Below are 26453 nucleotides of genomic sequence, written 5' to 3' on the forward strand. Positions count from 1 at the left end.
AACGCGGCAACTCCCGATCAGCAATTCAGTCGAACTCCTTCCACAGCTAGAAGTAATTAAAGTACTGTCCCAATAATAAATCCCTCCACAAACGAGACCAAACCAGAAGGGGCTTGTCTCAGAGAGGGTCTATTCGCATCCACAAGGGGAACTGGGTTTGGGAGACCATGATAGGATGCTACATCAATGGAGCCGGGAGCGTGCATAGCGAGGGTTTGGGAGACCATGATAGGATGCTACATCAATGGAGCCGGGAGCGTGCATAGCCGAGGGCCCGGGGACGCAGGGAGTGATCATCTGTGACGTGGTAGGATGGAAGCCGGAGGCTGCCGGGGAATTGCCAACAGCGTAGGCGTGATCTGATGTGGCAGGCTGAGTCGACCACCATGAGCGGGAAACTCGGATCTGTGGCTGGGGAGTACGGGACAAGGGCCATGGAGGAGGTGGAGGTCGCTGTTGGTTGGGTTGAGCGTGTAAGACAGGCAGTCAGGGCGGAGGTCAATATGGACAAAGGGTCAGAGGGGACGGGGAGAGATTCAGGAGGAAGGGAGGGAGAAGGGGGAGTAGGAGTCACGGGATGGACTAGGTTAGAGAGGACAGAGAGGAGTGAGGTCATGTCCACGGGAGGAGGTCTGGGGGAAATCGGAGGTGGTGGGGCTGAAGGAGTAGTAGGATGTGACGAGGCAGAGAGGAAGAATGATAGAAGAGACGACAGATCAGTGGGAGGAAAAGGGGGAGTAGGAGGGTCAAGAGGAGGAGGAGGAGGAGCTGGAGTAGTGGATTGGGATGAAGCAGAAAGGAGGGAGGAGAGAAGAGATGACAGATCAGTAGGAGAAGGAGGGTCAGGAGGAGAAGGAGGAGGTGGAGGAGGAGCTGGAGTAGTAGGTTGGGGCGAAGCAGAGAGGAGGGAGGAGAGGAGAGATGACAGATCAGTAGGAGAAGGAGGGTCAGGAGGAGGAGGAGGAAGTGGAGGAGGAGCTGGAGTAATAGGTTGGGACGAAGCAGAAAGGAAGGAGGAGAGGAGAGATGACAGATCAGCGTAAGGAAAAGGAGGAGGAGGAGGGTCAGGAGGAGGAGGAGGAGGGTCAGGAGGAGAAGGAGGATCAGGAGGAGGAGGAGGAGAAGGAGGAGGAAGAGGAGGAGGAGGAGCTGGAGCTGGAGTAGTAGGTTGGGACGAAGCAGAAAGGAAGGAGGAGAGGAGAGATGACAGATCAGTAGGAGAAGGAGGAGGAGGAGGAGGAGGATAAGGAGGAGGAGGAATAATAGGTTGGGACGAAGCAGAAAGGAAGGAGTAGAGGAGAGATGCGTAAGGAGAAGGAGGATCAGGAGAAGGACGAGGAGGAAGAGGAGGAGCTGGAGCTGGAGTGTTATGACACTCACCGCCAGGTAGATAAAGCCGCCGTTTAGTGAATAATCCCCTTCTCCAGAAATGCAGTTTTAATCCAGCCGATCGTCAAACTCCCAAACGGAGCATACGAACGCGGCAACTCCCGATCAGCAATTCAGTCGAACTCCTTCCACAGCTAGAAGTAATTAAAGTACTGTCTGTAACGGAATGCAGTATATTAGTCCACGATATCCGTTGGTATCTTCAGGAAATCCACAGTCCGAGAAGAAAGCAAGGCAATATCCCCAATCCTCCCAATAACCGGACGAAACACAGTTTGGGAGTCAACTAACTCAGTTTATTCACAAGCAGCGTATTTATGCAGTTCCCCATGCAAGGGGTTTCCATACAGATATTCCAGGGGATTTCTCCCAACATGCATTGTGACTTTCCCAACAGGCATCGCTGCACGAGAAGGATACTCCCACTAAAATGGACGATTAAGTGGATTATCCCCTCGTGCAGCAAAACCGACAATTGACATTAAAATACATAATTCCCGTAATATTCGGTACTTTAGAATAACCGAACGTTCGGTAGATAGCTGGGGTCGGGGCGCACACTTTGTGAGAATACCGCTCCGATCCCAGCTGAATTGACCGAACGCCGCACATAATACATTTAAACATCAAGGTGAGTTTAAAAGTACCGAATAAGTACGGGACACATAATGTACCGAACGCGGTACTCCCGAACGCTCTGGAAGTCCAGCGGTGTTCGGATCACTGAGTAGCCGTTTTCAGTTCCAGGCTCTCGACTACCGAACACCGCTGCAGAGACAAAGGATCCAAGATGGCCGACCGCCGCATGGTCGGTAGTGGATCGACGGCCACCTAGGAGAGCCCTTAATTACCGATTGCAACAATGTTGCAATCGGTTAATTGGTGCCACACGACCTGTGAATGTGTGGTCTACCTGGGGAGTCCACATTCGTACGGCGAATGGCCAGGATAGCCGTGTTTCGTCGTACGAATGCTTTGTATGCTGGCGGCATACGGCTGCCAGCATGCGAACGGTCACAGTACAATACACATACAGTCAACGGGACACGTTATACATTCAGCCTACGGACAACCTGCAATGAATATAGTTCAGAAGTGGCTAGGTTTGCCACAATGCTCCCCCAGAACCAAGCCGGCATACACAGTCTGATCCCAACGGATCGGCTTGGGGATGTCCGGGAGAGTACTCACAGATCACTTCTCGAGTTCAGTCTGTCTGGATAACCCGTCAGCGTTACCGTTTTGTTTTCCTGGCCGGTAATGGATAGTAAAGTCAAAGGGCTGCAGCGCCAAGCTCCAGCGCAGCAGCCTGGCATTGTCTCCAGACACACGGTTTAGCCACACTAACGGGTTGTGATCTGTGAGTAAGGAAAAAGGTTGTCCGTACAGATATGGCTGCAACTTTTTAAGGGCCCACACCACGGCCAGGCATTCTTTCTCGATGGCGGCGTAGCTCACTTCCCGGGGTAGTAGCTTGCGGCTTAGATAGGCTACGGGGTGTTCTCCGCCATCGGCTCCCACTTGGCTCAGTACTGCCCCCAATCCAAACATGGAAGCGTCTGTGTGAACAAGAAATCTTTTAGTTGGATCAGGAGCCGTTAACACAGGAGCATTAGTGAGAGCAGTCTTGAGTTGTTGGAAGGCCTGCTCACACTCTGGGGCCCAGACAACCAGTCGGGGAAGGTTCTTTTTGGTCAGGTCCGTTAGGGGTTTGGCCAGGGTGCTATAGTCGGGGACAAACTTCCTGTAATAGCCTGCCATCCCTAAGAACGCCAGCACCTGGGTCTTAGTCCTGGGGGTAGGCCACTTTGCTACGGCCTCAATCTTGGCTGGCTCAGGCCTCTGCTGCCCACATCCTACACGGTGGCCCAGATACTGTACCTCGGCCATACCTATGTGGCACTTGCTAGGTTTTAGGGTTAACCCAGCCTCCCCAATGCGATCTAGGATCGCCCCGATGTGGTGTAGGTGGTCTTCCCAGGTCTGGCTAAAGATGGCTATGTCATCTAGATAGGCACAGGCATACTCCTGAAAACCGTCCAGTAGCCGATCTACCATCCGCTGAAAGGTAGCCGGAGCGTTTTTCATCCCGAAAGGCATGACCTTGAATTGGTACAGGCCAAACGGGGTGACAAACGCCGACTTGGGGATGGCGTCATCGGCTAGAGGAATCTGCCAGTACCCCTTACACAAATCAATGGTAGTGAGGTACTGGCCCCGTGCCATCTTATCTAACAGCTCGTCTATCCGGGGCATCGGGTAGGCATCAGACACCGTTTTGTCATTTAGCCTCCGGTAGTCGACACAGAATCGGGTGGTGCCATCCTTTTTAGGTACCAGGACTACCGGCGATGCCCAGGGGCTATCGGAGGGTTCGATAACCCCTAGCTGCAGCATTTCGTCTAGTTCGGCTTTCATATGGGTACGGACTGATTCCGGAACCCTATATGGAGCCTGGCGCATAGGTAGCTGTCCCGGGGTCTCTACTCGGTGGGTGGCTAACGGAGTGTACCCAGGTAAATTGGAGAAGGTAGTCCCTTTGGCTACAATCAGCGCCTGTACCTGGGCACGCTCCTGGGGGCTTAGCCGCTCCCCCAGCTGGACTCCCCGGGAAGGCTCTATCTGTTCCTCGGGTTCTAGTAGGTCAGGTAAGGGTAGGTTCTCCTGATCCTCTAAGGAGGAGGCACAGATTGCCGTCACATCCTCGATCCTCTCATGGTAGGGTTTGAGCATGTTCACGTGGAGCATGCGTCTCTTCCCTACCCCTGAGCAGGGGCCGATCACATAGGTAGTGTCGCATCGCTGCTCCACTACCTGGTATGGGCCTTGCCAGATGGCCTGCAGCTTATCGGTGCGGACGGGCTTTAAGATCAAGACCTTCTGTCCCACCTGAAAGCTGCGGTCCCTGGCTCCTCTATCGTACCAGCGTCGCTGGCGTTGCTGGGCCGCCTGGAGGTTGGTGTGTACAGCCTGAGTTAGCGCCTCCAGACGGTCCCTGAACTCCAGGACGTATGATATGATAGGGGTTTCGTTAGTGGGACTCTCCCCCTCCCAGTGTTCCCTAATCAAATTCAAGGGTCCCCGCACCCTCCTCCCAAATAGTAGCTCAAACGGGGAGAATCCTGTTGACTCCTGGGGAACCTCTCTATAAGCAAAGAGTAAGTGAGGCAGAAACCTCTCCCAGTCTTTGTGGGTCTCCCCGAACGTCCGAAGCATCTGCTTCAGCGTCCCGTTGAACCGCTCACATAGCCCATTGGACTGGGGGTGGTAGGCGGAATTAACTATTGGCTTAATGCCACACACCTTCCACAGATGTTGGGTAACTTCGGCCGTAAATTGGGTACCTCGGTCTGAGATGATCTCTTGGGGAAACCCTACTCGGGAAAATACCTTCATTAAGGCTTCCGCTACGGTCTCAGCGTGGATATTAGAGAGAGCTACCGCTTCGGGGTACCTGGTGGCGTAGTCCACTATAGTTAGGATATATCTTTTGCCAGAGGGACTGGGTTTTGGCAAGGGCCCTACGATATCCACCGCTACTCGGCTGAAGGGTTCTGCAATGATGGGTAGGGGACATAGCCTGGCCTTGTGGCGATCCCCTCGTTTACCTACACGCTGGCAGACGTCGCAGGAGGTGCAATACTGGCGCACATCCTGAGAGATCCCGGGCCAGAAGAAGGCATGGGTCAAACGGTATCGGGTACGGGTCATCCCTAGGTGTCCTGACAAGGGAATGTCATGCGCAATTCTCAGCAGCTCCTGTCTATATTTCTGGGGTACCACTAGCTGTTTATTAGTTAAGGTGACAGACCCCCCCACATCTTTTGCCGTGACACGGTATAGCAACTCTTTCTCCCAGATGAACCGCTCCCCCTCTAGCCCTGCTTGGTCTGTTTGTGCCCGGTCCCTATATACTTGGAGGGTGGGATCGGTCTGGACTTCGGTCGCAAAAGTCATCGGGGTATCCCAGGACATGGGGGTCAGTTGGGGAACAGGGTCTCTTACCTGAGCCTCAGAGTGTATCGGTGTAGCCGTGGTGCGAGCCTGTTGTCGGGTGGTTACGGGGTGTGCCTCCTGGTACGGAGCCTGGGGAATAAAAGCGGAAGTCATTTGGCCCAAGTCATTCCCCAGCACAACATCTGCAGGTAAATTCTGCATCAGCCCCACTTCCACAGTTCCCTCTCCCACACCCCAATCCAAATGAACCTTGGCAGTGGGTAGCCGGTATACTGCTCCCCCTGCCACCCGTACTGCCACTGAGCCGCCAGTGTGGGTTGCGCCTGGTACCAAATGTGGTGCAACCAAAGTTAGAGTGGCTCCTGAATCCCGGAGCCCTTGTACCTCCTTCCCCTCCAGGGTTACTAGCTGACGGTGATGTTGTCGGTTGTCGGTGGCCCGGACCGACATTACCTCATGCAGCACCCCTAGAGGCTCCTCAATTTGAGCACTCAGCAATTCTTGGGTGGCGGGGGCTACCTGGTAATGGTGCGCAGCAGCCCTGGGTGCCAAATTTTGTCGCACCTGATTCCAAGCTTGCCGGCTCCTGTTTTGGGTGCACTCTCGAGAAATGTGCCCCCACTGTTTGCAGGTGTGACACTGAATGTTAGCCCGGCCGTTGTATCGGGAGGGGGGTGGTGGAGTATTCAGTGCTGGCCGGTGCAGGGGTACGGTGGGGCTGGTAGGGGTAAAATTATTGGGTGTCATAACCTGTAATCCGAGGGAGAGTCTTATTTTGGGCACCGTGATGCCTCCTGGCATCAAAATGCTGATCCGCCAATTTAGCGGCTTCGGGTAGGGTGAGTGGTTTACGGTCCCTCACCCATTCTTGTGCTTCCGGGGACAAACCATTAAAAAACTGTTCCAGCAGCATTAACTGCCTCAACTCCTCCATGTTTGTAGCGTTGCTGGCCTGTATCCAGCCTAGTGAGGCTTGGTCCAGCTTGTGCGCCCATTCTGCATGTGAATCTTTCTCAGGCTTGCGCAAGCCCCGGAATTTCCGCCGGTACGCCTCTGGGGTAATAGCATACCTCTCTAAGATCGCCCTCTTTACCTTAGGGTAATCTTTGCTGTCCTCTCGGGGTACAGCACGGTAGGCTTCAGCTGCCCTACCCGATAATTTGCCTGCCAGCAGCGGCACCCATGTGGCGGGTTCCAAATCGTGCAAATCGCACAGCCGCTCAAAGTCCTGCAAATACCCATCGATTTCGTCCTTTTCTTCACAAAACGCTTTAAATGCGTGATGTGGGACTTTGGGCTTTACCTGTCCGTAGGTGGAGGCAGTAACAGACTCTGCCCTAGGCGGTGTTGCTGGTGTGCTGGTTGCCATCAGATAATCCTGTACATCCGATATCATCACGGTCATTATTTCCAGCGGTAGTGGTTGTGGTAGGAACGCCAACCTGGTCCGTAGCTCTTTTTGGAATGGGGTCTCTTCCATGGCTGGTGGGGGTGTAGCGCTGCGGGCTTGGTCTCCCTCCATCAGTTCTGCGATCAGCACAGCCTTAGATTTGTTGCTGGCTATCTTACCCCTGGCTTCCAATAGTTCTTTTAAAGTCTGTCGTTTCAGTATGGTATAATCAATCTCCATACGAATTGCCCTTGCTTTCCTTGTTCGGTAGTTCCAGTTTACACGAACGCTGCTTTTCGGCTGTAAGGTTCGGATCCCACCGCTGCCACCAATTGTAACGGAATGCAGTATATTAGTCCACGATATCCGTTGGTATCTTCAGGAAATCCACAGTCCGAGTAGAAAGCAAGGCAATATCCCCAATCCTCCCAATAACCGGACGAAACACAGTTTGGGAGTCAACTAACTCGGTTTATTCACAAGCAGCGTATTTATGCAGTTCCCCATGCAAGGGGTTTCCATACAGATATTCCAGGGGATTTCTCCCAACATGCATTGTGACTTTCCCAACAGGCATCGCTGCACGAGAAGGATACTCCCACTAAAATGGACGATTAAGTGGATTATCCCCTCGTGCAGCAAAACCGACAATTGACATTAAAATACATAATTCCCGTAATATTCGGTACTTTAGAATAACCGAACGTTCGGTAGATAGCTGGGGTCGGGGCGCACACTTTGTGAGAATACCGCTCCGATCCCAGCTGAATTGACCGAACGCCGCACATAATACATTTAAACATCAAGGTGAGTTTAAAAGTACCGAATAAGTACGGGACACATAATGTACCGAACGCGGTACTCCCGAACGCTCTGGAAGTCCAGCGGTGTTCGGATCACTGAGTAGCCGTTTTCAGTTCCAGGCTCTCGACTACCGAACACCGCTGCAGAGACAAAGGATCCAAGATGGCCGACCGCCGCATGGTCGGTAGTGGATCGACGGCCACCTAGGAGAGCCCTTAATTACCGATTGCAACAATGTTGCAATCGGTTAATTGGTGCCACACGACCTGTGAATGTGTGGTCTACCTGGGGATTCCACATTCGTACGGCGAATGGCCAGGATAGCCGTGTTTCGTCGTACGAATGCTTTGTATGCTGGCGGCATACGGCTGCCAGCATGCGAACGGTCACAGTACAATACACATACAGTCAACGGGACACGTTATACATTCAGCCTACGGACAACCTGCAATGAATATAGTTCAGAAGTGGCTAGGTTTGCCACACTGTCCCAATAATAAATCCCTCCACAAACGAGACCAAGCTCCGTCTTGAAGGTCAAACAGGAATGTGTTTAATGGGGGCTACCTGCCTGGTATTTATGTGGAAGACTGTACAACATATTGGACAGTAGCCAATCGCAGTGGCTTCAATATAAGCCCTTCCCATCTTACCCATAAATCCTTCTTCTTTATCCCGGAGATAATTAGGAAGAAACCTAATTATCTCCCAGGATAGAGACAATCGCCATTTTAAAATACAATAGGAAAAATGCAATAAAATACATAATTTCAGAAATACCGAATGCATATGGTTCGTGTAACGTATCTCCAGATAGCCTTGATCTGAGTGCATATTTCTACAGAATAGCGCTCAGATCCGATGTACATAGTTCAATCGCCATGGAGTCAAAGTCTTTCACAAGTCCTTCGGTATACGAATGACTCCATGGGACAGCTATCTAGGTAAAGTCCATACGAATGTTAGAAACTCCCGAACTGACCGGTGTTCGTACGCCTCGACGAAATGGAAGGCGGGCGGCGACTTCCAGTGGTATTCGGCAGATAAAGTATCCGTTTTTAGTTCCATAGGATTTGCACCGAACACTGCTGATTCTCCTCATGTCCCAAAATGGCCGCCACCTCGTGGTCGGCATATGAACGACGACCACCCATACAAATAGAATGGAGAGGTGTCTGTGGTTAACCGCAACGTTCTAATTGAGGCCAATAGGTTAACTAGCAGCACACTCCTCTCCTGGGTGGCCGTCCGTTCGGTAGCTTCAATCGGTATTTGGGGAAACACACGAACAGGGGCATACGGACAGGAAATCCAGTGAAATGAAGGCAAACAGACGAACCAGCAATACAAGTCTATACAGATGGCTCTGTCACATGGAGTAGTAAGTTGGGACGAAGCAGAAAGGAAGGAGGAGAGGAGAGATGACAGATCAGTAGAATAAGGAGGAGGAGGAGGAGCTGGAGTAGTAGGTTGGGACAAAGCAGAAAGGAAGGAGGAGAGGAGAGATGACAGATCAGTAGGAGAAGAAGAAGGGTCAGGAGGAGGAGGAAGTGGAGGAGGAGGAGGAGGAGTAATAATAGGTTGGGACGAAGCAGAAAGGAAGGAAGAGAGGAGAGATGATAGATCAGCGTAAGGAGAAGGAGGAGAAGGAGGGTCAGGAGGAGGAGGAACAGGAGGGGTATTATCAGGCATGATAGGGTGGGGGAGGACGGAACCAGTAGCGTTAGACGGGGGAGCAGTGGGAACAGGTGGAGTCTGCAGGGGGGAGAGAGGGAAGGGAGATGGCGGTGGAGAGAAGGGGATATCAGAGCGGAATGGGGAATGGGGAATGGGGCGCTGGCGGAGTCGGGTAGAGTACTGGAGGGGACTGGTGAGGCAACTGGATGGGGGAATGTAACAGGACGGGGTAATAGTAGGCTCCATCGGCTCCGAGTACTGGACACAGGGGAGTAGGGGCGGGTCCCATGCTTGGAAGGGGTGGTGGCTGGGCATCGATGGGGGAGGCGGGGCATGAGTCATTCGATACGTTCTGGGCGCCATCATAGGGCGGTGGCCGCGGGGCGGCCGGAGGCACATCATTATTACAATAATTTCGATGATACACATAAATTGTTTGTCCCCCGAACTCTAATTCTTCCTCTGTCCAACCCTCCCGTTTGAGTAATCTAGCGACTCGATACCAAGCTTCTATGACTTTAGTCAACCCATTGTCTAACAATACACCCTCTTTTCAATGAGTAATTTTCTCCAAAACTCTGGCTGCAGTCTACCGCTGGGGGACATTTGGAAACTGCAAATCTTGGCTATCTTCTTCATCTTCAACACTGCTTCCTCTCCCGCCCTCTCTTTTACAATATCACAAGCCAAGAGTCCCTTAGCAGGTCTAGCGTGTTCCTGCCCCATTTTAACCAGACAAAGGGCGCCACGTGACAAAGACAGAGGGAGGGAGAAAAAGAAGGAAGAGAGTCTACAGTGCTCGACTGCCACGAGGATCGAAGTCCCGTGCATCTTCCCTAAACATAGACTAGTCACAGGGATTCCGCTCACCCGAGATGGTGATCACGGACAGGTGTGGGTGAGCATGGGTGACTAACACAGCTCTGGGCAGCAAACACAGGAAAGATATAGGAAGAAAGAGAAGATGAACGTGGCAAGGCTGAGCAAGAGACACTTACAGAAACCACATACATAGAGGTGTGTGTAAACCCCAGAATCTAGAGCGAACCACACAACGCATACACACACACCCAGGGTACCCACACTGTAACAACAGTTGAACAATATCCACAGAATAACAGAAAGTAATATAGCCATGTACATATTAAACCAATGCGCATAAAACTGTGGAATACAGCAATAAACCCTTTCTCTAGGCTGCCACCCAACCCTTCACTGGGTTGCCAACAATAACATAGTAATAATCACAGTATAAAAACCCCAACCCTCTACTAGGGTGGTCCCCAGCCTCTACCGGCTGTCACAATGTAAAAACCCCAACCCTCCACTAGGGTGGTCCCCAGCCTCTAATGGCTGTCACAATATAAAAACCCCAACCCTCTACTAGGGTGGTCCCCAACCTCTAATGGCTGTCACAATATAAAAACCCCAACCCTCTACTAGGGTGGTCCCCAGCCTCTAATGGCTGTTGCATTCCCTGCCCGCTAGGCGATCAAGCTAAATTTCTTTAAAAAGGACAAACCACATAAAATGCGTTCCCTGCCCGCTAGGCAGTCAAGCTAAGTTTCTTTAAAAAGGACAAACCACATAAAATGCGTTCTCTGCCCGCTAGGCAGTCAAGCAAAATTTCTTTAAAAAGGACAAACCACATAAAATGTGTTCCCTGCCCGCTAGGCAGTCAAGCTAAGTTTCTTTAAAAAGGACAAACCACATAAAATGTGTTCCCTGCCCGCTAGGCAGTCAAGCTAAGTTTCTTTAAAAAGGACAAACCACATAAAATGCGTTCCCTGCCCGCTAGGCAGTCAAGCTAAGTTTCTTTAAAAAGGACAAACCACATAAAATGCGTTCCCTGCCCGCTAGGCAGTCAAGCTAAGTTTCTTTAAAAAGGACAAACCACATAAAATGCGTTCCCTGCCCGCTAGGCAGTCAAGCTAAGTTTCTTTAAAAAGGACAAACCACATAAAATGCGTTCCCTGCCCGCTAGGCAGTCAAGCTAAGTTTCTTTAAAAAGGACAAACCCACACACCGGCCGTCATACACATACATGCAAACACTCAGGAGGCAGATAGACAATCGACAGGTTCGTTTAAAAGAGGCTCCGGATAAGAATTGACCTGTCTTGTAGCCTTCTGTAAGCCGGAAGTGGACACGGAGACAGACCGGCACAAAACAGGAGATACAGACAACGGCTGTATTTGGAGGTGATCAGGCTCCGGTTGTCCCACTTTCCGGAGGTCCGCTCCGGTCCGTTGGTTTCCGGCCGTCCAAACCGGCCAATCCGGAGCCCCACGTTGGGCGCCAAATGAAGTGGCAATCAATCAATAAATTGATTATTTTGTGTATCTGCCCCTGGCCAAATTAAGAAATAATGTGTGCACGCTCCCTGAAGTAATTCACACCAGACACAAGTTTCAGGTTAATGAAGAACTTGAGGAATGTTTATTCAGAGGGGCAGGCGACCCCTTATAAAGCACAATTACATCATAAGCATTGTCAGAGATAACATTGATTTATGCGTCAATAATTGGTTAGGGGTTAAGTGGTTGATTTATTGCTCATCCTACCGGGTGTGATGTCACTGGCATCATGCGGGTCTCCCCCAGATTCCAGCGCCGTCTTGTTAGTAAGGGTGTTATTCGATGACTAAGGGAAACTCCCTGGCCCTAGCGGCCATTTTAAGTAAATCATATAAACCGATAAATGCTGATTGAGAACTATATATAAAGTAAATAGACATTTTACAAGTTTAAGAAATCAGGATAATATTCCATTTCCACAACAGTAGGCAATCGGGAACTCCTTGCCATTATTTTAGCACTTAAGGAATGGAGGCATCTTTTGGAAGGCACTAAGGATCCTATCCTCATACTTACAGATCATAAAAACCTTTCCTACCTTAGTGAAGCCAAGAGATTGTCTTCTAGACAGGCCAGGTGGTCTCTGTTTTTGTCTCGTTTCAATTATATCATCACCTACAGACCGGGTGATTGTAACACTAAAGCTGACGCTCTGTCCAGACAGTTCGAAACTACCGACAAACAAGAGCTTGATGATACCCCTGTCCGTTCCCCTGACAGGATCATCGCTACTACTCTTCTTTCTATTTCTTCGTCCATCTTGCAAGTCATACAAGCTAAACAAAATATTGCACCTAGAAAGAAACCTGCTGATAAATTGTTTGTCGATGTTCCTGAAAGGCAGGAAATCTTGTCACTCTATCATGACACCAGAACCGTTGGTCACCCTGGTATCGCTAAAACCTTTACAGCGGTGTCTAGATATTTCTGGTGGGCCTCCTTGTGCATGGACATCACCGATTACGTCCGGGCATGTGTTACTTGTGCCAGTATGAAGTCTTCACATAGTGTTCCTTGTGGGTTGTTGCATCCGTTACCCATACCCGAGAAGCCTTGGTCTAATCTGTCCATGGATTTTTATTATTGTTGAGTTGCCCCCTTCGAATGGTAAAACAGTCATCCTGATGATCGTGGATAGATTTTCTAAGATGGCTCATTTTGTCTCTCTTGTAAAATTACCCTCATCTAAGGAACTCCGCTCTATCTTTGCCAGGGAGGTGTTTAAGTTACACGGTATAACTGAGTCTTTTGTATCCGATAGGGGTAGCTAGTTTATTTCTAGATTCTGGAAGACCTTTTTTCAGAGATGGGTATTACTCTCTCGTTTTCCTTAGCTTGCCACCCCCAGTCCAATGGAGCTGCTGAATGTGCCAACCAATTGCTAGAGCAGTACCTTCGCTGTTTCGTATCCCACCATCAGAACAATTGGGTTGACCTGCTTCCTTGGGCTGAGTTTGCTCGTAATAACGCTACTCATGAATCTTCCGGTATTAGCCCTTTCTACGTTGTTTATGGTCGGCATCCTGTGGTTCTTCCATCTGCATTCACCTTGTGGGGCATGCCAGTTTTGGATGAGCATTTGGCCGGTTTGCGTACTACCTGGGAGCAGGTTCCCCGTTCTTTGGTGGATTCTGCTGCTCGTCAGAAGGTTCAAGACTGACAAACATCGCAGAGCTGCTCCTTCCTATGTTGTGGGGGATAAGGTTTGGCTTTCTACTCGTAACATCCGCCTTTGTGTGCCTTCTATGAAGCTGGCTCCCCATTTTATCGGTCTTTTTCATGTCTTGCATAAAGTTAATCCTGTCTCTTATGCCTTGGATCTTTCCAGTAACCTGCGTATCCTAACGTCTTTCACACCTCCTTGTTGAAGCCTTTCCTGTGTAACCGTTATACCTGATATGTTCCTCCTCCTCCTCCTGTTTTTGTGGAGGGTCATAAGGAATTTGAAGTGGCTGCCGTACTTGACTCTCGTTTTCTCCGGGGTCGCCTCCAGTACCTGGTGCATTGGAAGGGATATGGGCCGGAGGAACGCAGTTGGATCTCCACTGACTCTGTTCACGCTCCTCGCCTTTTGCGCTCCTTTCATTCTCGTTTTCCTGGCAGGCCGGGTCCTCCCCGCCCGGTGGGCGTGTCTTCAGGGGGGGTACTGTAGTGGTATTTACCCTCTCCAAGGGCCGGACGAAGTCCTCCTTCTCCGCCGCATGCCGTCCTGCATCTGAAAGGGAGGCGTGCACGGACCGCGAGAAGCGGCCACGTGACGCTCCTGGTACTGGGAGCGCGCCGTGCATAGCGGGCAAGCATTTAACCCCTTAAGGACCAAACTTCTGGAATAAAAGGGAATCATGACATGTCACACATGTCATGTGTCCTTAAGGGGTTAAAGGGACAGTGGGAGCAAAAAATAAAAAGGTCTCCCATTGGCCCATGTCATTCCACATTTCCCATACTCTCACGTTTTGTGGGCGTGGTTATGACAAGGACCAATCAAATCAATCTAATAGGTATTTATACTCGCCTTTCCCTTAGCTCCTTGCCCTATCGTGGTTTCTGGTTCAATTCCCTTTAGTGCTTGTATCGTTCATGTTACAAACTGCTATTTGTAACTGTTATTTTATTTGACAAATTGCCCTGCTTCCCTGTGTTATGGAGAAGCCTAATTGCCAGTCTTCTGCCCCATGACTATGGACCTAGTGTGTATGGCGATTTGACTGTATTTGTCGGATCTGAGCGCTGTTTGGATATATTGAGCGCTCATATCCAAGTTATCTGGGGATGGGTTACATGTATATATGTTATGTGACAAATGTAATATTATGTATTTTATTGTATTTTTGTGTTTTACTGTAACCATGTGGTTAATGGAGTCTGCCTCTATCCCTGGATATAATTGGATTATTTTCCCCATTGTCTCCAGGATAGAGGGCTCTGTAAAACTGGTTTGGGCCAGATAGCCATGCTGCCAGCCAGGTCCCAAAAGATACTTTACTAGCTTCTGAACCCCTGGTCTGATTCATGCCATTTTTTGATATGTTGTTCCCCTGAATGGATTGATTGTGAATATATAATTTTTATGTGAATGGGATGTATATTTTAGAAGTTATGAATATGGTGTAAAAACTGTATTTTTACTGTCTGTGATAATTATGTTAATCCCTTGTGTAACATAATTATGTCACAGGCAGAGGGGAGGATTTTGTGTGTAATTGCTGGGAGTGTTTTCTGTAATGTACATGTGTGATTGGTTGTTTTGTAAAGCCCTGTGGGTTGTCCTATCTAAGGGGATCCTGCATAAAAGAATGTTCTTTTGGTGCCAATAAACAGAATGACTTGTCCCTCTAACTTGCAGCCTTGACTCATGTTTGTAGGGGACAGCTATAATCACTGGTGATGTACCGAACGGTTCGCTGGCGAATAGTTCCTGGCGTACATAGTATGTTCGCGTTCGCCACAGCGGGCGAACATATGTGCGGTTCGATCCGCCCCCCATTTGTCATCATTGAGTAAACTTTGACCCTGTGCCTCACAGTCAGCAGACACATTCCAGCCAATCAGCAGCACACCCTCCCTAGCAGACCCTCCCACCTACTGGACAGCATCCATGTGACAGATCCATCTGTATAGACTTATATTGCTGGTTCGTCTGTTTGCCTTCATTTCGCTGGATTTCCTGTCCGTATTCCCCTGTTCGTATGTTTCCCCAAATACCGATTAAAACTACCGAACGGATGGCCACCCAGGAGAGGAGTGTGCTGCTAGTTAACCTATTGGCCTCAATTAGCGGTTAACCGCAGACACCTCTCCATTCCATTCGTACGGGTGGTCGTCGTTCGTATGCCGACCACGAGGTGGCGGCCATTTTGGGCCACGAGGAGAATCAGCGGTGTTCGGTGCAAATCCTATGGAAATAAAAATGGATACTTTATCTGCCGAACACCGCTGGAAGTCGCCGCCCGCCTTCGATTTCGTCGAGGCGTACGAACACCGGTCAGTTCGTGAGTTTCTAACATTCGTATGGACTTTACCCAGATAGCCGTCCCATGGAGTCATTCGTATACCGAAGGACTTGTGAAAGACTTTGACTCCATGGCGATTGAACTATGTACATCGGATCTGAGCGCTATTCGGTAGAAATATGCACTCAGATCCAGGCTATCTGGGGATACGTTACACGAACCATATGCATTCGGTATTTCTGAAATTATGTATTTTATTGTATTTTTCCTATTGTATTTTAAAATGGCGATTGTCTCTATCCTGGGAGATAATTAGGTTTCTTCCTAATTATCTCCGGGATAAAGAAGAAGGATTTGTGGGTAAGATGGGAAGGGCTTATATTGAAGCCACTGCGATTGGCTACTGTCCAATATGTTGTACAGTCTTCCACAAGGTCCCCTAGGGGAGTGTCCACCTTGTGGAGACCCGCATAAATACCGGGCAGGTAGCCCCCATTAAACACATTCCTGTTTGTCCTTCAAGACGGAGCTTGGTCTCGTTTGTGGAGGGATTTATTATTGGGACAGTACTTTTGTTATTTCTAGCTGTGGAAGGAGTTCGACTGAATTGCTGATCGGGAGTTGCCGCGTTCGTATGCTCCGTTCGGGAGTTTGACAATCGGCTGGATTAAAACTGCATTTCTGGAGAAGGGGATTATTCACTAAACGGCGGCTTTATCTACCTGGCGGTGAGTGTCGTAACAATCCATTTTTGATTCATTCTGAAGCTGCATTCTTAGTGAGAGGAGGGAAAGTGTAGCTGCTGTTGATTTGATAGGGAAATTGATAGCTAGGCTAGTGTATTCAGTGTCCACTACAGTCCTGAAGCACTCATCTGATCTCTGCTGTAAGGACAGAACCCCAAAAAGCCCTTTTTAGGGCTTGAACATCAGTCTGTTTTTTTTTTCTGTGTAATGTAATTGCAGTTGCCTGCCTGACAGCCAGCCTGTGTGTCAGGCTCACAGCATATACTGTGCCCACATGCCCAGTGCCACCACTCATATCTGGTGTCACAATAGCTTGCATTTAAAAACATTTTTTTTCACTGTAATAGTTTGAATAGCAGTTAGTTGTCTTCAAGCGGGTGTGTCAGGCCTACAGCGTATACTCTGCCAACCTCTGCCAGTTCACAGTGCCACTCAAATCTGGTGTCACAATAGCTTGCATTTAAAAACAAAAAAAACGTTTTTCACTGTTATAGATTTAATAGCAGTTAGTTGTCTCCAAGCGGGTGTGTCAGGCCTACAGCGTGTACTCTGCCAACCTCTGCCAGTTCACAGTGCCACTCATATCTGGTGTCACAATAGCTTGCATTTAAAAACAAAAAAACTTTTTTTACTGTTATAGATTGAATAGCAGTTAGTTGTCTTCAAGCGAGTGTGTCAGGCCTACAGCGTATACTCTGCCAACCTCTGCCAGTTCACAGTGCCACTCATATCTGGTGTCACATTTGCTTGCATTTAAAAACAAAAAAAAAAACATTTTTCACTGTTATAGATTTAATAGCAGTTAGTTGTCTCCAAGCGGGTGTGTCAGGCCTACAGCGTGTACTCTGCCAACCTCTGCCAGTTCACAGTGCCACTCATATCTGGTGTCACAATAGCTTGCATTTAAAAAGAAAAAACTTTTTTCACTGTTATAGATTGAATAGCAGTTAGTTGTCTCCAAGCGGGTGTGTCAGGCCTACAGCATGTACTCTGCCAACCTCTGCCAGTTCACAGTGCCACTCATATCTGGTGTCACAATAGCTTGCATTTAAAAACAAAAAACTTTTTTCACTGTTATAGATTGAATAGCAGTTAGTTGTCTTCAAGCGGGTGTCAGGCCTACAGCGTCTACTCTGCCAACCTCTGCCAGTTCACAGTGCCACTCATATCTGGTGTCACAATAGCTTGCATATAAAAACAAAAAAACTTTTTTCACTGTTATAGATTGAATAGCAGTTAGTTGTCTTCAAGTAGGTGTCTCAGGCCTACAGCGTGTACTCTGCCAACCTCTGCCAGATCACAGAACTGTGTCAGGCTCAGTGGATACTGTGCCCATTTGCCCAGTGCCACCACTCATATCTGGTGTCTCTGTAGAGTGCTTTTACAAAGAAAAAAAGTTTTCCAGTGTAAGCTAATAGCAGTCAGTGTCCTTAAAGCTTGTGTGTCAGGCCTTCCTTCAGCGTGTGCCGTGCAGAACCCTGCCAGCGTACTTTGACAGTTGCCACTCATATCTGGTGTCTCTGTAGCGTGCTTTTACAAAGAAAAAAGTTTTCCAGTGTAAGCTAATAGCACTCAGTGTCCTTAAAGCGGGTGTGTCAGGCCTTCCATCAGCGTGTGCCCTGCAGAACCCTGCCAGCGTACTTTGACATTTGCCACTCATATCTGGTGTCTCTGTAGCGTGCTTTTACAAAGAAAAAAAAGTTTTCCAGTGTAAGCTAATAGCAGTCAGTGTCCTTAAAGCGGGTGTTTCAGGCCTTCAGCGTGTGCCCTACAGAACCCTGCCAGTGTACTTTGACAGTTGCCACTCATATCTGGTGTCTCTGTAGCGTGCTTTTACAAAGAAAAAAAGTTTTCCAGTGTAAGCTAATAGCAGTCAGTGTCCTTAAAGCGGGTGTGTCAGGCCTTCCTTCAGCGAGTGCCCTGCAGAACCCTGCTAGTGTACTTTGACAGTTGCCACTCATATCTGGTGTCTCTGTAGCGTGCCTTTACAAAGAAAAAACTTTTTTCACTGTTATAGATTGAATAGCAGTTAGTTGTCTTCAAGCGGGTGTGTCAGGCCTACAGCGTGTACTCTGCAGACCTCTGCCACTGCACAGTGCCACTCATATCTGGTCTATGTCTCAGGCAGGCAGCATTACACACATGGACGTACGGTGTGATGATGATGATGTTGTACCCGCTGCTGCTTCCTTTGCTGAGTTGTCAGATACAAGTGAAGCGGTTGATGATGATGATGTGTCCATGGATGTCATGTGGGTGCCCACTAGAAGAGAAGAAGAACAGGGGGAAAGTTCAGATGGGGAGACAAAGAGGAGGAGGAGACGAGTTGGAAGCAGGGGGAGGTCATCGCAAGGAGCTAGTGGCATAGTCAGACAGCATGCATCGGCACCCGGGGTCAGCCCGACAGCACACCAATCAATGCATGCTGTGTCCACCATCAGAATGCTGTCATTGCAGAGCTCAGCAGTGTGGCATTTTTTTGGTGTGTCTGCCTGTGACAACAGCGATGCCATTTGCAACCTGTGCCAAAAGAAACTGAGTCGTGGGAAGTCCAACACCCACTTAGGTACAACTGCTTTGTGTAGGCACATGATCGCACATCACAAACGCCTATGGGATCAGCACATGAGTACAAGCAGCACACAAACTCAAAGCCGCCATCCTCCTCCTGGTCCAGCATCTTCAGCCACGTCAACCACTGCTGTCCTCCTTGCCCCCTCTCAACCATCCGCCACTCCGTCTCTCGCCTTGAGCAGTTCCCGCTCATCTGCCCACAGTCAGATGTCTGTCAAGGACATGTTTGAGCGTAAGAAGCCAATGTCAGAAAGTCACCCCCTTGCCCAGCGTCTGACAGTTGGCTTGTCCGAACTATTAGCCCGCCAGCATTTTTCGTTGATATGCATTTTTATTTCTTCTTAGATAACAAAACAATTCTGAGACGACATTGGCAGGGCTATTCACTTGTGTGATCCTTCATGAATTGTCATTTGAATGTTAATTTGAACTGTGGGGCACAAGAACTTGAATCGAAAACATCTTTAAGCCAACTATGTTTTCACTAAGCTTAGTGAATAACTAACATTAACGAGTCGGATTAAATGCACTCTGCACTCGAGGTATGATCTGTTTAAATGACCCCACTCGGGCCCTGAATGGTAAAACGTTTCACATGGGCATACGAAAGGTACACATGGCAATTAAAATCAGAAAATATGTAAAACATTTTTAGATATACTGGAAATTAGTACACCAATACGAATAAGCACTGTACTTTCTGTACTTTCAGGATTCATGAGTGGGCCTGTAAATAAAAGAGGGCAAAAGATAAATTTGAGAAATACACACTTTATTGCATTTTTTTATAAGACCAAGTTCCTGAAAGCTTGGCGAAGCTCTTTCTCCGGCTGTGGAATATATGCAGTATATATGGAGGATTTCCACCGCCCCAGTCTCTTGATGATATGGACCGGTGTGTTAGTGCTAGATGCTGCAGAGGCGGCTCCTATACGGAAGGAGTGCCCGGAGAATGCAGTCGGGTTGTGTCCGAGCTTAGATAACAGAGTTCTGATATGACCCATCAATTTTGCTGTGGTTAACGGGTGCCCTTGTAGTGTTAAGAGCGGAGAGTCCGGTAGGTGACCGTGCAGAGTTGACCGTAGGTGGTCTAGTACTTTTACCGGACACCAGGCATTATCAGTAGGGAAGAGAGGAATTATAGTAGGGTGTAGTGACCGGTTGGTTTTAGTTGTAGGGATCGAAAGTAGGTAGTGATCCTCTATTTTAGTGAGATGTGATATTTTAAGGCTTAGCTTAATATCTCCTTGACAAATTACGGTGAACTCTCTAGGTCTGAGAAAACCGTAGAAAGCGAGATATATAGCAGATTTGATCACCGTATTTGTGCCGATGTCGAATGGGGCTGTGTCAAGGAGATTGCTAAGTGACCTGAAGATAGGCCCATCTATAGGTAATCTAATGGAAGTGAGTGGAGGTGAAACCTTTGATATGCCTTTCAAAACCTTTTTGATGGGGTATGAAGACAGGAAAGGAGTGTTGTTAGGAAAATAGGTGAGGCTGTGGTGCTGGATCCCCGTGAGATAAAGTTTAATGGTGTTGTGAGATAGTTTAAGGTGTAGGTGTCAAAAAGAGGCAAAAGCCACCATGGTTTGAATAGAGAAGTCACCTTGTAAACCGAACTCTGCAGTGAATTTATTAAATATATTAAGTGCCCTATTGTAAGTGATAGCCGTGTTTGGTGATAATGCTTGGTGAGTGAGTCCTCTAGCGTGGTTCAAGAGTGTGCTTAATCCAGGATTAGTTCGTGGAACCGTGGTGTCCTGGATGGTTGTAGGTGAGCCGTTGGGAGTGCCTGAGAGAATGCCTGAAATTGAGAACGAGAGAGCGTCAGCGGCCGTGTTGTGAATACCCGGGATTTGAAAACAAACGAAGTGAAACTGGCCGGATGCTGCCAACCAGGTCAGCTTGCGAATCAGCCGCATGATGGTCAGGGAAGATGATCGCCCTTTGTTAACAATTTTGCAAGCTGCCGAGTTTTCTGAGTAGCATTTGACTGCCTTGCCAGACCAGAGATGACCCCAGGTTTGTGCGGCCGCCACAATGGGATAAATTTCAAAAAGTGCTGAGGTCTCTCTGAATCCTGGCAAGGAATCCGTATCAGTGGGCCAATGGCCCCTGAACCAGTGGTTCCCGAAAATGGCTGCAAAACCAGTATTGGCTGCTGCGTCTGTGTGGATGATGGGTGAAGAGGTGGAGAGAGAGGGGATAAACATGGAGATTCCATTCCAGTCCTTCAAGAACTTCCCCCACATAGCTAAGTCAGCCTTGGCGTTGGGGTCCAAAGAAACTGTGCCAGAGTCCGGAACTCCGTGCATCAGGCAAAGAAGTCTGGATATGAAAGATCTTCCCTGCGGAATGATGCGCATGGCGAAGTTCAGGGATCCGAGAAGGGACTGAAGTTCCTTCCTAGTGCAAACATCATTCCGCAGGAACAAGTCTATCTCCCCTCTCAAACGTGCCAGTTTGTCGTGAGGGAGGCTAGCTCTGAGGTTAACCGAGTCCAGTTCTATCCCCAGAAAGGTCAATTTAGTTGTGGGGCCTATAGTTTTGGCTGGGGACAAAGGGACTCCAAGTATAGCAAATAGTGCAGTAGTGCTTTTGATTGCTGTGGGTGATGGTGACCCTGGATCTATAAGTAAAAAGTCGTCGAGGTAGTGGATAACGGAGTGACACCTGGTGATGTTCAGAAGCAGCCAGCATAATGACTCTGCGAAAATGTCGAACAGTTTGGGGCTGCTACGAGAACCGAAAGTGAGTCGTGTAGAGAAGTAGTATTTCCCACGCCATTTAATACCGTGTAAGTGCCAGAGTGAGGGGTGCATGGGTAGTAATTTAAAAGCGTTTGTAATGTCCGTTTTGTTAAGCCAGGGTCGGTTACCAGATGATATGATGGACTGTATGGTGTCGTCGATGGTTACGTATTGAAGTGAAAATTTGTCTGCTGGAATGAGTGCGTTTATGCTAGGAACAAAAGAGGAGTGCGGTGCCGATAAATCAATAATTAGACGTTTTTTATTAGAATATTTGTGAATAGCAATACCAATGGGGTTAGTGCGCCAGGTGGAGAATGGTGAAGAGGTGAAGGGGCCTATCATGAACCCGTTGGTGATCTCCGAGGCAATGAGGGTGTCTGTGGAGACTGGGTCTAAACGTGCTGACTGTAGATTAGGGCATTCTAGTGTACCTGGGGGAATGGCTACTATACCCGTGAGAAAACCTTTAGTGAACCCTGTAGTGAGATAATCCACCAGATGCCTGCTAGGGTGAGACCTTAGATAAAAAAACAGGTTGTCGATGTTTATGTCGGTTAGTCATTTGTTTGGTGACAACCTGGCTGGGCACATGGTCTTTGTATGTGCCCTGAAACATATGGAGCAGATGTGCAATAATCTACAGGCGCTGAAACTGCAGGAGCCTGCGTTGAAGTTATTGCACACCTGCGCCTTCCCTAGAAAGGAGATGGGCCTACCTAGCTTATCCCGAAGACCACCCGATGACTTGTTGTAGGGGGTGAAAGTGGAGTGAGGTGTGAAAGTAGAGTGAGAGGTGGGGGTGGAGGTGGTGGGATCTGCTTCGACTGGACATAAGTCCGCCATGTGGGATGTCGAGTTGCATATGGCACAAGCCGGGGGCCTGAGTCCAGCGAAGTGGCGACAGAACAGTTCTGTGTTTTAATATTGAACTACTTCAGATGGGTCGCCGCCTTCGCTGACACTGACTTGTGGTAGTCATAGAAAGAGGAGCCCCCGTACTTGATGCCTAGATCCACCACCTTGTGCAGATAAAGGTCTAATTCTTCTCTCCTGTGGGGGTACACCGTGCAAATAACATCTCTATATATCCCGAAGGCTATCACAAACTGGGGTATTGACAATTTTTTATTAAGCCTGGGATCCCTTGTCTTGAGCACCACAGAAATGTCACCATAGTTGAAAGCCTTGTTCTCAAGAACATCCTGAGAGGCTATGAGCAGAGACACCAGACACACATCCTTCCCGTCTAGGATATCTTTCTTGATAGAGTCAGGGACGGAGTGTGCTGGTGACTCAAATGGTGTAATGGCTGTGCCTGGTGCTGGGGGGGGGGTATGGGAGGGCATGTTGGTATGTCGGGTACAGCCGTGATAGGGACTTGGACTACCGTGATAGGGGCTGGGACTACCGTGATAGGGGCTGGGACAGGTGTTCTGTCTCATTAGAGATATCTTTGCCAGAAGCTCAAGGAAGCAGGCTGAAGGGTCAGTGTTAGGACCCGCTTAGGGGGGTCTGCCTTGACGTTGGCAGGCGGGCATTCCCTCCAATGGCCATTGGAGCAACTAAATGACCTCCATTTGTCTAAATATACATAGGGATTAAGGAGAAAGCGCAAGTAACATTTTCTTTTCTTTGGTTTTTACTATATATTGGGGCTGATGTGTATTGTAGTCGTTGCTGCTGGCCCAGCAGTAATGGGACTAAGCGCAGGACTTCTCTTTTTGTATTTGTATTTACTTTGTATCACACAGCCTGGTTACAATGCTGCTGCCCATCCCATGTGTTCCCTATTAAGGGTTAATAAGTATAGGGGTGTATATAAAAAATACCCCTTTCTGTCTCATTAGAGATATCTTTGCCAGAAGCTCAAGGAAGCAGGCTGAAGGGTCAGTGTTAGGACCCGCTTAGGGGGGTCTGCCTTGACGTTGGCAGGCGGGCATTCCCTCCAATGGCCATTGGAGCAACTAAATGACCTCCATTTGTCTAAATATACATAGGGATTAAGGAGAAAGTGCAAGTAACATTTTCTTTTCTTTGGTTTTTACTATATATTGGGGCTGATGTGTATTGTAGTCGTTGCTGCTGGCCCAGCAGTAATGGGACTAAGCGCAGGACTTCTCTTTTTGTATTTGTATTTACTTTGTATCACACAGCCTGGTTACAATGCTGCTGCCCATCCCATGTGTTCCCTATTAAGGGTTAATAAGTATAGGGGTGTATATAAAAAATACCCCTTTCTGTCTCATTAGAGATATCTTTGCCAGAAGCTCAAGGAAGCAGGCTGAAGGGTCAGTGTTAGGACCCGCTTAGGGGGGTCTGCCTTGACGTTGGCAGGCGGGCATTCCCTCCAATGGCCATTGGAGCAACTAAATGACCTCCATTTGTCTAAATATACATAGGGATTAAGGAGAAAGCGCAAGTAACATTTTCTTTTCTTTAGTATTACCTATAGCCTATTGAATAAGATCTAACCGAATATGGGTTAGAGCATGGAGTTCGTGGTTTAACCGTCCGAAATTGTTTGGTCCTAGGTGACCGACCAGGAAAAAAGGGGATGCCAGTAATAATATTAGTGTATATTATGTTTCCTATTTGAAATCGGCAGTTTCCGTACGAATGAGTAAATGATGTGAAACAAGTGCCGTGCGCTCGTCCGTTTGCCGCGAACGTAGAAATTGTTTAAGCGAGCGTGTAGTAGTACGCATATGATAGAGGGAGCCTACCCCTACGTTTTTAGGCCCGGAACGGCGGGGAATAGCGGGACGCTATTTCCTTCGCCTTACTTACGCGGACGTGCCGGTCTCGAGACCGGAAGTCGGGTACCTCGACCGGAAACCGTGTGGAAGGCCTCAAACGGACGGAGTACTGCACAGGACGTCTGACTGCTGGAACAGGAAAAAATTCTGGCGGGAAGCTGGTCCGGAAGTGCTGGTTGCTATGGGGACAAAACAATCAGCTGAACGGCAGAGGTGAGTAGGGGCTGGGAGTTTAAGTAGGGGACTTACTCCTCCCACAAATTCAGGCCTCCACAAGTTCAGGCCTTTTAACATATATATATATATATATATATATATATTGCACACATGTTTAAAAAACAGTATATGAAGTTTGTGTGGGTACTCAGTAAATACACTTTATGTGCATTATATAAATATATATATATATAATGCACATGAAGTGTATTTACTGTGTATACACTATATATATATATATATATATATATATAAATATATATATATAAAATATTGCACACATGTTTAAAAACAGTATATGAAGTTTATCCAAATCCATCCCCAAATCCATCCAATCCCATCATCCATATCATCCATCCACTCCCATCATCCAAATCCATCCACTCCCATCATCCAAATCTATCCCCAAATCCATACACTTCCATCATCCATATCATCCATCCATCCCCAAATCCATCCACTCCCATCATCCAAATCCATCCACTCCCATCATCCATCCACTCCCATCATCCATATCATCCATCCACTCCCATCATCCACTCCCATCATCCACTCCCATCATCCAAATCCATCCACTCCCATCATCCATATCATCAATCTGTGGTGGAATCTCAGTAAAAATACTAGGACAAGATTGCCACGTGGTATGTGCACTTGCATATGTTGATGTATCGGTCGGTTGGTTGCACGTGGCAATGATACAATCAGTAGTGTAAGGAGCATGTGTAGTAATACAGGATATACGAGTATTTCCCCTCCTCCATTGTGCTGGGCAAGCCATGTGGTCAAACAGGAATTTAGTCTCTATTCGGTTGATTGAATAAGAGTATGTGTAGGTTGAACTGATTATGGGAGGAGCTACATGCCTATATAAGGGACCTACAATGTATGATCAGGGCTCAGACTTTGCTGTTTTTTGGTGACATTAGTCCCTCTGAGCCCCGGTCGGTGAATCGAATAAAGAATCTCTTCCTTCCTGAAGAAACCTGTGTCCATCTCTCTGTGCTTGGCTTCCGTGAGTTTCTCCGGGATCATTTGGTGCAATTGGCCGTGAAGCTCATCATTCAACGGTAGCTGAGAAGCAGAGGCGTGAGACGGCTATCTTTGCCCACGCTCTCTACGGCTGCACCCCTGAACTTCTGCGTGGACCTCCCTTCGTCTCGGCGCCACTGGTCTGTTGTCCAGGAGATCATCGGCCTCTACGTAGTAAGTGCTGGGGTGTCCCCGACGATGAGTGTGAACTCAGGTTCAGGAACGAGGAGGTAAGACGACCACTGTTTTAGACGGTGGACCCACTAGGGGTATTGGATACCGATTGTGCGGTAGGCCCATAAGGGGTTAATTGTGCATGGAATCTGCCCCCTCCAGTGAGGGAAGGAGCGAAGGCGCAACGCTCGTAATTAAACGCCCTGTAGTCAGCCCGTTTAATTTTGGTTTGGAGTCAGGCTGGGTTCTGTGTAAATAGCCCAAGCCGGGCACCGGTGTCTTGTCTAGACTAGCGTTCTAGGGTGTATATTACGTTCGCTAGGTCGGAGGGACCGGGAGACTAAGCGGCGTCTGTGTAAATTCGGTCCGCTAGATCTCAACCTATCTTGGCTAAGTGGGAAGTCGTGTAAATTTGGAACCCACTAGATTTTTGATAGAGTATATAGACTAAGAGGGTGCTGTTGTAAATTCCGCCTTCTAGTTCACTATATGTGGTGCTTGGGCAGCGTGGCTAACCAAAACAGATGTAAATAGTTTTAGGTAGTCCATCGAGGTACTGGCCAATAGATTCGTTGGGAATTGTAAATGTGTTAAAGATTGTTGTAGTAGCATGTATATCTTGCTAGATAGCGTGAGCTCTGCCGTCTAGCGAGAGTGTGAATAGTGTGTAAC

General features: G+C 48.4%; 1 protein-coding gene and 1 long non-coding RNA gene across 3 annotated transcripts in view; one reads left to right on the plus strand and one right to left on the minus strand.

The window, feature by feature from the left end:
* Nucleotides 1-26453, plus strand: part of LOC134586499 (hatching enzyme 1.2-like) — a 218975-nt gene that overhangs the window by 96441 nt on the left and 96081 nt on the right. The gene's annotated exons all lie outside the window — the stretch shown is intronic.
* Nucleotides 10740-11208, minus strand: LOC134586500 (uncharacterized). Its single transcript, XR_010086578.1, has 3 exons — nt 11170-11208; nt 10984-11024; nt 10740-10776 (listed from the first exon to the last, which is right to left on the minus strand). It is a non-coding gene; the product is annotated as an uncharacterized LOC134586500 (long non-coding RNA).

This window comes from Pelobates fuscus, chromosome 2, assembly GCF_036172605.1.
Source record: "Pelobates fuscus isolate aPelFus1 chromosome 2, aPelFus1.pri, whole genome shotgun sequence".
Lineage (NCBI taxonomy): Eukaryota > Metazoa > Chordata > Amphibia > Anura > Pelobatidae > Pelobates > Pelobates fuscus.